General features: G+C 35.9%; 1 protein-coding gene across 11 annotated transcripts in view; it reads right to left on the reverse strand.

Moving 5' to 3' along the window:
• The window catches only part of LOC110257598 (uncharacterized), a 755702-nt gene that overhangs the window by 538482 nt on the left and 204165 nt on the right, over positions 1-13055 (reverse strand). The window lies entirely within an intron of this gene.

Here is a 13055-nt window from a genome sequence, read left to right on the forward strand (position 1 = left end):
GATGACCTGCACTTATGACTACTACATATATTGTTTGAACAACATTGAGATACATGTAGGTTTAGTTTTCTAGCTGAAAATAAGCACACTTTCTAAGAGAACCTTTAGGCATAAGTTATAAGTGCATAGAACCAGGCTTGCAGGCATTCCAGGGTATGATGTCCTAAAATACAGAGCATAGTAACAGAGAGCTTCCTTGCACTGAAAGACACCGAATATTAATGATAAATTCATTATTCTATCCACACCTGAACTCCTTTTACATTACACTACCCCCATATACCAAGAATTTTAGAGGAACTCATTAAAACATCATGTTTATGCATTACATATTTATATAGAATGGCACTGTTTATCACACAATATTGTTAATGGCTTAGAAAATGAGAGTGTAAACTACAATTTTACCTCATTTGAGTATATCTGTATGAAAAGATTCCTGACTATCTCATAAAGAGATCATACTCATATACAAGTTACTTGCATAATAACAGCCTTGTATGTGGAAGCAAAGGCAATGAGATTCCTTTTCAGAAAAGTGAAAGGAAACATAAAGGTGCATTCAGGACATGGGTATTTTGTAGTTCCTATTCTAGGGCTGGTATTGTAGTGTCTCAAAGCATTGTCAGAGCCACTGGAGTATGGTCTTTGCTATTCAGAATAGAGACAGATAGCTACATTTTATTTATTTATTTTTTTATTGTTGACATATAGCTGACTCACAGCTTTAGTTTCAGGTGTGTGATATAGTGATTCAATATTTTTATAGATTATATACTTATTTAAAGGTATAAAATACTATCAACATTCCCTGTGCTGTACAAGAGATCCTTGTAGCGTCTTTAATTTATACACAGTATAAAATATGTATAGTTTAGTTTATAGCTCTTAATCCCCTACCTTGCCCCTCTCCCTTTCCCTCACACTGCTGGTAAACATTAGCCTGTGTTTTTCATTTCAGTTGTTGTATTCTTCAGCTCTGACTCATTATTTTTATATTTTCTACTTCTTTTTAAAGTTCTTGCTGTGTTTATTGATTCTTTTTAAATTACTCAATGAATTTATTGCATTGATAGTTGAACAATGATCTTTACAGCCCAATTTTATAGGATTTCCATCTCACACCCCCAGTGCATCTCCCCACCCCCCAACCTGTCTCCTTTGGAAACCATAAGTTTTTCAAAGTCTGGGAGTCAGTATCTGTTCTGCAAAGAAGTTCATTGTGTCCTTTTTTCAGATTCCACATGTAAGTAATAGCATTTGATGTTGGTGTCTCGTTGTCTGACTGACTTCACTTAGCATGATAATTTCTAGGTCCATCCATGTTGCTAAAAATGTCATTATTTCGTTCGTTTTAATGGCTGAGTAATATTCCATTGTGTATATGTACCACATCTTCTTGATCGACTCCTCTGTCGATGGGCATTTAGGTTGTTTGCATGTCTTGGCTATTGCAAATAGTGCTGCAATGAAAATCGGAGTACTTGTGTTTTTGTGAGTCATGGTTTTCTCTGGATAGATGCCCAGGAGTGGGATTGTTGGATCAAACAGTAGTTCTATATTTAGTTTTCTGAGGAATCTCCATACTGTTTTCCACAGTGGTTGCACCAAATTACAATCCTGCCAACAGCGTAATAGGGTTCACCACACCCTCTCCAGCACTTCTCGTTTGTAGACTTTTTGATGATGGCCATTCTGGCTGGTGTAAGGTGGTACCTCATAGTGGTTTTGATTTGCATTTCTCTAATAATGAGTGATGTTGAACATCTTTTCATGTGTTTTTTGGCCATCCATATTTCTTCTTTGGAGAACTGTCTGTTTAGATCTTCTGCCCATTTTTTGATGGGGTTGTTTATTTTTTGGTATGGAGTGGTAGGAGGTGTTTATAGATTTTGGAGATTAGTTCCTTGTCAGTGATTTATTTGCAAATTTTTCTCCCATTCTGTGGGTTGTCTCTTCATTTTTTTTTTTAGGGTTTCCTTTGCTTTGCAGAACTTTTCAGTTTGATTAAGTCCCATTTGTTTATTTTTGTTTTTACTGTCATTAATCTAAGAGGTGATTCTGAGAAGATGTTGCTATGGTTTATGTCAGAGAGTGTTTGGCCTATGTTTTCCTCTAAGAGTTTTAGAGTGTCCGGTCTTATATCTAGGTCTTTAATCCATTTTGAGTTTATTTTGTGTATGGTGTTAGGGAGTGTTCTAATTTCATTCTTTTACATGTGGCTGTCCAGTTTTCCCAGCACCGCTTATTGAACAGGCTGTCTTTTCTCCATTGTATAATCTTGCTTCCTTTGTCATAGATTAGACAAGAGATAATAGCCAAAAACTTCCCTGACATGGGAAAGGAAACACTCACTCAAATCCAGGAAGCACAAAGAGTACCATATAAAATAAACCCAAGAAGGAACAGCCCGAGACACATATTAATCAAACTGACCAAAATTAAAGACAAAGAGAAAATACTGAAAGCAGCCAGGGAAAAGAAACAAATAACATACAAAGGAACCCTGATAAGGTTCTCAGTAGATTTTCACCAGAAACTCTGCAGGCCAGAAGGGAGTGGCATGATATACTTAATGTGATGAAAGGAAAAAACCTCCAACCAAGATTGCTTTACTGCAGCAAGGCTCTCATTCAGATTTGAATGAGAAATCAAAAGCTTCGCAGGTAAGCAAAAGCTAAGAGAATTCAGCAACACTAAACCAGCTTTACAACAAATACTAAAGGATCTTCTCTAGACAGAAGAGAAAAGGCTGCAACCAGAAACAAAAATACCACAAACAACAAGGCTCCCAGTAAAGATATATATACAGTAAAGATATGTAATCATCCACACACAATTATGCCACCAAAATCAGAAATCGTGAGAAGAGGAAGGTACAAATGTAGGACACTGGAGATGCACTTGCAATTAAGAGACCCAACAACTTAAAACAATTTTGTATATATAGAGAGACATATCAAAACTTTAGAATAACTGCACCAAAAATCTACAATTGATTCACAAACAAACGAGAACAATCAAATCAAATACAACATTAAAGATAGTCATCAAACCACAAGAGGAGAGAACAAGAGAAGAAGGTAAGTAAAAAGAGCAACAAAAACAAATCCAAAGCAATTAATAAAATGGCAATAATAACATACATATCAATAATTACCTTAAATGTTAATGGACTAAACGCCCCAACCAAAAGACATAGACTGGCTGAATGGATGCAAAAATAAGACCCACATACATACTGTCTTCAAGAGACCCACTTCACTTCTAGGGACACATACAAATTGAAAGTAAGAGGATGGAAGAAAATATTCCATGTAAACAAGAATCAAAAGAAAACTGGCATAGCAATACTCATATCAGGCAAAATAGACTTTAAAATGAAGAATATTTTAAGGGACAAGGAAAGTCACTACCTAATGATCAAAGGATCAATCCAAAAAGAAGCCATAACAATTTTAAATATCTACGTACCCAACCTAGGTTCCCCACAATATATAAGGAAACTGCCAACAACTTTAAAAGGAGAAATCGACAATAACACAATAATAGTGGGGGGCTTTAACAGCCCACTTACAGCAATGGACAGATCATCCAGACCCAAAATCAATAAGGAAACACAGGCCCTGAATGAAGCATTAAGTATCACTTCTTTTCCTTAGTTCCATTGGTGTTCTTATTACTCATACTTTGAGCTCTTTATCTGGTAAATTATTTATCTGTTTCATTAATTGCTTTTTCAGGGTTTTTTCCCTTATTCATTCATTTGAAACATACTCCTCTGTCTTCTCATTTTGTTTAACTTTCACTGTCTCTATGAAATTAGGTGAAAGAGTTGTCTATCCTGGTCCTGAAGGGGTGTTCTTGTGTGGAAGTGTCCCTATGCAGTTGACATGTGCCCAGTGACTTCGGTGGAAGAAATGGATCTGAAGTGAACACAGGTCATATCTTCCCCCAGAATGTGCTGGCAGTTACCACCTTGGAGAGAGCTGGAGCTGGTTATGGAGGAGCTGGAGCCAGAGCCAGGTGTGAGCTGGGCTTCTCCTCTGATCAGTGCCTGCCATCAGTGGTTGGGTTGGGTCCCAAGGTGTCATAATAAGAGCCCTGAGGCTTGGGTCCAAGCCGGTTCCATTTCTTCTAAGTGTGTGCTCTCCCTCCTTCCAGCTGTGGTATCTTTGTTCCAGAGGGGAGCAGTCTGAAGGAAGAGGGCCTGGAGCAGGTGACTGATGTGTCAGAGGCATGTGCTGGGGCTGTCCTGGGTCACCAGTCAGAGCTGAAGATAGCTCCCAGTCTGCCAGCTCCTGGAGCACCAGTAATAGCTGCCCATACCCCATTCAGATTCAGTGTAAGGTCCTAGAAAGCTCATCCCCTTTAACCTTGCACTCTCCATGGCAGGAGCAGCCTTCACCCTAACAAAGAGGGCCCTGAGTAAGTGCCAGGTGTGTGCCAGGGCATGTGCTGGGGTGGTTGCATGGAAACTGGCCAAAGTCTCAGGCAGCTTCGGTCTGCTTCCTCTGCCTTGTTCCCAGAAGAAAATAAGCATGTTTATTTGTTCTTCACTAGTAATATTTAGATTTCCACGGGTTATGCACTAGTCCCAACTGGTTTTCAAACCAGCTAAGGGGAATAATCTTGCCAGGGTGGAACTCCAAGAGTCAGATGCCCAAGATGTGGTCTGAACCACTTACTCCCCACGGAGGGTCTGCAAGCCAAAGTAATGGCCGTCTTTCTCTTCTGTGTCTTCTCCTAGGGTTAAAGTTCTGGAACTGATCACTTCTCTTCCCTTTCCTACCTGCCTCCATGTGGCTCTTTCTTTACAGCCTTGCTTATACAAGAGTCTTCTGCCAGTCTCCAGATTGTCTGCAGTGAGAATTGCTCTACATGTGCATGTATTTTCCGTGGGTTCACGGGAGGAGGTGAACTCAGGCATCTCGATCTTCTCCTCCAAAAGTCCTGATTTAGAGAGGGTCCATATTGGTGTATTGGTGTACTATTGGAAACACCTAAAGAACCTTTACAGCATGGGCCTATCAAGGACATTTTCAGATTTCATGGGGTTTAACTATTGAACTACATAATATACGTAACCTTGAAAATTAGAAAATAATAAAGAAGGGAAAGTAAGCAACTGGACCATAGAAATGAAGAGTTGGTATTATCATTAGTTTATATTCTGCATTAAATTGTCAACTTTATAGAATCTTTCAAGCCATTTGATAGGAGTTCTTGTAGGGAGGAGAACTTTTTTTGTAAACAACAAGCTGTCAGAATCAAAAAGGTAACAAATTCTACGAGCTGTAACAAACCTGAGATAACCACAGAGCACAAGACTTATTAAAAATCCATGATTCTATAAAGCCTGTGAGAAAGGGTAATAAATGAACTAATGACAAGAACCTGTAGTGAGCTATTACTCCTGTAACGATGCCTTAGTGACCCTCTAATAAATGCTTAATTTGTTTCTTGGCAGGAGAACCCTGTTGGAAGGCCTAAGGTGATATGGTCAAAGCAATATGAACAAAAAATTGCTTTTTAATAGCTACATAATGAAGCTTGCATGACTTTAAAACACTGAAATAAACATTACTATTTCATATTGGTGTTTTCCTATCTGAATTCCAAAACTGAGATAACAGTGTTACTTTAATAACCTTGTCATCTGCATTTAAAAAAATTATTCTCTTATTTTAACTCTTTACACTTAATGGAATGTGGGAATAACTTTAAATTAAGATATACTCCTTAATATGGCTTAATATGCCTGAACATAATAGCAAATTTTACTAAATTAACAATTCATGAGTACTGGTTTTAGATGAAGCACTTAACATTTTTGGATGCTTACCTTAATTATCTTCTATATTTATGATATTCTACCATTCTTTCTCTAATCAGGATACATCTTCAAAGACTCTGGATGCTTAAGGAAACATAACTCTTACTTTTTTCTTTAATCTTTAACTAAGGAACCTACAAGAAGTTCTACATAATCCTAGATACTTTTGATACTGTTTGCCCTATGATTTTACTTCCACTCATTGCTTTTAACTGTTGTTGCTTCTAAAAAATTCAAACATTCAAAGAGGTTTAATTAATTAAATTAGCTATTGGGCCTTGATATATATGTCAGAAATGTCAGGGTTCCACTGAATTATTTTCAAAGCCAAACTTATCTCTTCTCCCACGGCCCATGGATAAGAGGCAAGGATCCAACAAGAAGCTTCCTTTGTCAGAGAATCTCCGTCCATCAGTTTCATATGCACTCCTGATGCTTTCTGATCAATCACACTGAACATTACTGAAAATCCTCTGTATCTGCATCTACGTAAACCTTTGTTTTTTACCAGGTGTTTCTTAACTTTAGCTTGGTTTTGTCACTTCTGAAAGTCCCTGTCGGTGTGAGAGTCCATAGCTGCCTGGCTGCTATTAGTTTTTCTTTCCTTCAAGTTCTGTGAATGCAGAGCTATACATCCTACTGTCAACAAAATAATCAAAAGTCAATCTAAGAAAGAAATGGAAATTTTTATTTGAGTCAATCTGCTATAACGCAAGAGATAGTCTTTGCAAAAGCTCTGAGGATTGTTCAACTCATTAGAAGTCAAAGCAGTTATATATGTTTTTTTGAGACAAAAGGTTATACATCAAGTGATGTACTGACAGATTACACAATCTAGATCTCCAGGCACAAAGTGAGCAGTGGGTCATTGTGAATCTTTTTACAAGATTAAGAAGGAAGGTTATCTCCTAAGGAGGTTAAGGCAGATGCACAATACACACTAAAGGGGGGGGGGGGTATCAAGAAAAAATTTATGTTTAAATTTCTGTCAGAATACATAAATTTTATTTCATCACTACTCACACTAACTCTGGTTTCTGGGCTTCAGCTCAGGCCAGAAGCACTCATTCTTGAGAATGGTTTTCAGGTAAGGAGGTTTGAAAAGTCAGACTAATTCAACCACTACCTGCTATTACCAAAATGATGAAAACAAAAAAGAATAAAATGCAGACATGATAACTTCAGAATCCCATGTAGGGAACCAAATGACTGATGTGGGAACTCAATAGCCTAGACAAGCTTTTCCAGAGTACTAGAACCTAATACAAAAATCAGCAAGAACATAGACCTGGGTTTACAGAGTCAAGAGACAAACCTGAATTATAGCTGTGTTAAAGGAAGATCATGGATAACGTAAGAGACTGAAAAAAATGAGGAATAGTTACCAAGTAACTTATAATTAATTCAAAGATGGGAGGGTCATGAAATGCTGGGGATTATAAATTTCACTTTTTAACTAAACCAACAACATAACACATCCCCAAAGCAATCATAGCAAAGACCAAACTGGAATCATCTTGGGTTGAAAATCCAATAAAATTTTAAGCTCATACCAATTCAAATACATTTAAGTATCATATTTAAAAAAGATTAATGCTATTTTCACTTAAAGTAGCTGGATTATTAGTTAAATAAGAAAAAATTATAAGGAAAAATAAAGAGATAAGTACTAGGATATTCTTTAATATACTCCAGGAAATAAAACATTCAACATCAAAAGCAATCCCAGTCTTAACAGGTTTGAGTCCTAAATCTGGAACTGTGTCTTTATTTTGTCTGAAAGTATAGCACAATCATTTACAGTCATTTTTCTATCAAAAAGTTTTTTTAAAAAAAAAAACCCATGTCATAAGTATATTTGTCCCTAAGAACTTATCCAAGTGAAGGACAGAAAAACAATTCTACTCTGCTTAAGAGTTTTCTCAATAGCTCAAGAAACACTAAAAGGTTGAGGACAAGCAACAAGACACAATAAAGTTTCTCTTGGTGAATTAATTCTGTATCTATCACAATAAATATGGCCAATGAAGATTACTGTTCAATCAAGTAAAGAGACTTTCAACGATATTTATTTTCTGTCTTCAACTACCATGGTATTAATAATGATTTGTGAGGGGGAAAAAACACAACAGTGTTAGTTGGAACTTGGGGTTGTAACAATTTATTAGGAATTGTATTTTGTGGCAATTTCTTTTGCCTACACATTTCAAAACTTAGGCTAAACAGATACACATTTTTTGGGGGAAAAGGAGAGTACCTTAGTGTATATTTGTAAAAAACATTATCTTTTCAAATAATTTCAGATTTATCTAAGAGTTGCAATGACCATACAGAGAGTTTCAGTAAACTCTTCACTTATATATCTTTAATGAACATTTTATGTAACCATCCCCATATGAAAATTATATATACAGTAAAAAAAAAAAAAAAGGAGCTTATGAACGTGGGCATGCTGAGTGTAAATGCAGCAACCTGTCTGCAGGCTTTAAAAAAAGAGTCTTCTAGACTAAGGAACAGATTATATGAGTGAAATTTCATTAACAGGAAAAGATAGGCTTTCAGTAGTATATAAAAAGTATTTAGAAACTAGAAATCACTTCCTCAACTCATTTACCTAACTGATGAGAGATAAATGAGCTAAGCATTTAAAGCACAGCCTTGAGGTATTTTTTTCTGCACATGAACCACAGTCTAACTCTCCTAAAAGGCACCAGAATCATTAGCTTTCTGCTACTACCATGCCAGTAGCAGTCACTAACCTTTCGTACCATAAATAGTTTCAGAAATAGTAATAGAACAATTATAAATCATGATTCTCATGGCTGATTTAGTACATTTTTGTAAATCTAAACTAGAAACCCTATAAATGGTAATACTTTATTATGTGTAAACACGATATTATTATTTATTAAAAATGTCATTAAATCTCACTGTGGTAGTGTGAAAATAATTCACACTGCCTCACAGGAGGTCTTTTTTTATGAAGCAAACTGAGAAATAAATAATCTGTAGATTGCTTTAAAAACAGATGAAAATTTCATTTGCCGAGAAGGGTGAACATCACTACCATTTGGGCAACGTTAAATTCCGACTTGAGGCTGTTGCCAAGACCAGAGTTTTCCTTACCGATACAAAAGCTGATGATAAAATGTCTGCTTTTAAAATGAGATCAAATTAATGCTAATTTGAAAATATGAGCAACCATTCCAAAGCTAGGCGTGTGATTTCTGTATTGTACAGTAAGTCTACATTCAGTTTTGTAACAAACTCGCAAACTGGCTTCCAAAATGGCTGTACAGTTTTTCATTTTTGGCATTGAGATAGGAGTTCATGTTGCTTCATATCCCCACCAGCAATTAGTATCTCTATTTATTTATTTATCCCCCCCACCTCCCGCCGACACACACCTTTTCTTTAATGGCTACCCCTGTGGCATATCAAAGTTCCCCAGCCACGGGTAGAATGGAGCTGCAGTTGGGACCTACACCACAGCCCTGGCAACACTGCATCTGAGCCACCTCTTTGGCCTACTTCGCACATTGCAGCAACGCTGGATCCTTTGTGGAGCAAGGCCAGGGATCGAACCCACATCCTCACAGAGACAACACGGGGTCCTTAAGCTGCTGAGCCACGATGGGAACTCCAGGGTATCTTTTTTTAAAAAAATTATTCTAATGCATGTATATGACGAATAGCTCCTTTTTAAAAATTTGCTCTTCCCTAATGATGTGATGTTGAGCCTCTTTCCGATGCTATTTGCTATCTGTACATCTTTGATAAGGTGACTCTTTTGCACACTTCTTATACTGAGTTGTTTGTTTTCTTATTGTGGAGTTTTAAGACTTTTTTGCATATTTTGGACACAAATCTTTATTTTTTTTTTTTTCTTTAGGGCCACACCCGCAGCATTAGGAAGTTCCCAGGCTCGTGGTCAAATAGGAGCTACAACGGCCGGCCTATGCCACAGCCACAGGAATGCAGGATCTAAGCCATGTCTGTGACCTACACCATAGCCCAAGGCAGTGCCGGATCCCCGACCTGCTAGCAAGGCCAGGGATTGAAACTGATACTCATGGATACTAGTCAGATTTATTTCTGCTGCACCCCAGCAGGAACTCCCTGGACACAAATCTTTTATCAGATATATTTTATAAATATTTTCTCCCACGTGTAGTTTATCTTTTTAATCTTTTAACCCTGTGATTTTCAGAGCAGAAACTTTTGATTTTAATAAAGTTCAACTTGTAATCTTTTTTCTTTCACACTTAATATTCTAGGAACTTGTCACCTAAATTTTACCCTATATTTTCTTATGGTAGTTTTGCATGTTCCATTTAGGTTTGTAATGCATTTTGAGCTAATCTTCGTAAAATAGGTAAGTTCCTTGTTCAGGTTCACTTTTTCCATATGGATTCTCAATTGGTCCAATGCCATTTGTTGAAGATACAATTTTTCTACATTGAATTACTTTTGCTCCTTTGTCAAAGATCAGTTTACTACAGATGTACTTCTAGACACAACTCTGTTCCATTGTTCTATATGTTTAATCTTTTATCAAAAACTACTTTGTTTTATATTGTCTTGAAATTGAGTAAGCAGCGTGGGTCCTCCAGCTTTCTTCTTCAGTATTCTGTCAGCTAGTCTAGACCAACCACCTTTCCATATAAACTTTAGAATCCGCTTGTTGATATCTGATAGCTTCCTAGCATTTTGATTGAGACTGTGTTGCATCTATAAAGTTAGGAAGAACTGACATCTTAACAATATCGAGTCTTCCAATCCATGAACCCACTCTCCCTGCAGTTATCTAGATCTTCTATGATTTCTTTCCTCAGAATTTTGTCTAGTTTTTGCCATATAGATACTGACCACATCTTATATTTTCTTAGATTTATACCTAAGTATTTCTCTGTGCTGTTATAAATGGTATTTCTTTCAACTTCAAATTTCTAGTGTTCATTGCTGGTATTCAGGAAAGCAATTGACTTTTGAATGTTAACTTTGCATCTTGTGACTTTGTTGTAGTTGCTTATTAGTCCAAGGATTTTTTTTTTGTCAATTCTTTGTAATTTTATTCATAGATAATTATGCTGTCTGTAAATAAAGATGTTTTTTTTTTCTCCTTTTCCAATTTCAGTGCCTTTTACATCTTTTCTTATTGCAATAACTAGAACATTCATGATAATGTGGGATAAGAGTGGTTTAAGAGGTTGGCTTTGCATTTTTCTAGGTCTTAAGGAAAAAGTGTTCATTCTTTCACAATTAGGTATGATGTTAGTTGTAGGTCTTTTGCATATATTTGTTATCATGTTGAGAACTTTACCTTCTACTCATAGCTTGCTGGTATCCTTTATCATGAATAGATGTTGTGTATTAAAAGCTTTCTGCACCATTTGGTATGATCATCTAAATCTTTCTTCTTTAGCCTGTTAATATGATGGATTACTACATCTTTAAATGTTGATTCAGCCTTGAATACCTTTTATATAAAAGTATAATTCTTTTAACACATGATGGAAATCAATTTGTTAATATTTTGTTAAAGATTTTTGTATCTATATTCATGAGAGTAACTGCTCAGTAGTTTTTGTTTCTTGTAATATCTTTATCTGGTTTGGTTATAGTGGTAATGGTGGCCTTATATGTTAGGAACTGCTTCCTGTGCTATAGTTTTCTGGAAGAGATTATGAAAGTGTGGTATCATTTTTTTCCCTAAATCTTCAGTTCAACAATAAAACTATCTGGGCCTGGTACATTCTTTTATTAATTATTGATCAAATTTCTTTTAATGGTAATAGAGCCATTTAGGTTATTTATTTCTCCTTGTGTCAGTTTTGTTAGATTGTCTTTCAGAAAATCAGTCCCTTTCACTAAACTATCAGATTTGTGGGCATAGAATTGTTGGCAGTATTCCTTTATGATCCTTTTAATGTCTATGGGCTCAGTAGTGATGGCCCCTCTTTCATTCCTAATACTGACAGTTTGTATCTTCTCTCTTTTTCCTTTTGGTTAATCTGACTACAGGTTTATTAACGGTATTTATCTATTCAAGGAGCCAGCCTTTGTTTTTGTTGATTTTACGTATTCTCTTGGCATGACTTGTAATATTTGTTGACAGCCAGACACATTGCATAAGGTATTGAGCACATTTTATGGCTTTAGCAGTTTCTGCTTCAGACAACTAGATCTCAACTTTGACTTTCTACAAAGATCTGTCTCTCAGATTTGGGGATGGTAGTTTGCTCTGCAACCTCAGTTCTCTGATGGGTCCCAGAAGGGTCAATGGCTTTCAGTTTATAAAGCTTTCTTTTACTGTAAGGACAGCAGTGATAGCATTTAAGCCCTTTCAGTATTGAAGTTGAAACAGGATATGCCCTGGTTTTTAAAGAAAAAAAATTCTTAGAAAATTGTTCTATAATATTTTAAGTAGATCAATGACTATTTCAATATTCATTCATTAAAATATCCATTGACAATATCCAATGATCAATGTCTAATTCCTTATACTGATGAAATATATCAGTGCAAATAAGAGAGGTTGATAACTGGAAAGTCTGCCTATAAAAGTGCCTTGTTCACAGTAGGAAATTAATATTGAAGATATTATTAATATTTTTATTTTGAATTATTGACAAAAAGGAAAGAAAGACCACCAAAATCGTTATCCACAAATTTAAAAATTGATAAGCAGGACTTATTAAAATTTAAAACTTCTGCTCCACGAATGATGTTATAAAAAAGAATGAAAAAACAAGCTGCAGACTAGGAGAAGATAGTTTCAAAACATACATCTGATGGAGGACTTGTATCCAAACTATACAGAGATCTTCCAATATGCAATAATAAGAAAATAAACAACTCAATTTAAAAATGGACAAAATATAAGTATAGATAACTCAACAAAGGAGATATACAAATGGCAAATAAGCATATTAAAGGATGCTCAAATCATATGTCATTAAGGAATGCAAATTAAATCAATGAGATGTCACTATACACTAAAATCCAAAACAATGACAAAACCACATGCTGGGAGAATATGGAACAACAAGAATGCTCACTTGATGGTTGGAATCCATAATGATATAGCTGCTTTGAAAGACAGTTATGTAGTTTGTTACAAAACTAAATATAATTTTTTTTGTATTGTATGATATGGCAGACTAGCTGTTATCTGTGGCTTGGCACGTGTCCTTTCACTTCTAGTTGTAGTGATGTA

The sequence above is a fragment of the Sus scrofa genome, chromosome 18 (assembly GCF_054392235.1).
Source record: "Sus scrofa isolate SSC_HxYL_T2T_F1_AM1 chromosome 18, Sscrofa_HxYL_maternal_Yorkshire_Landrace_v2.0, whole genome shotgun sequence".
NCBI lineage: Eukaryota > Metazoa > Chordata > Mammalia > Artiodactyla > Suidae > Sus > Sus scrofa.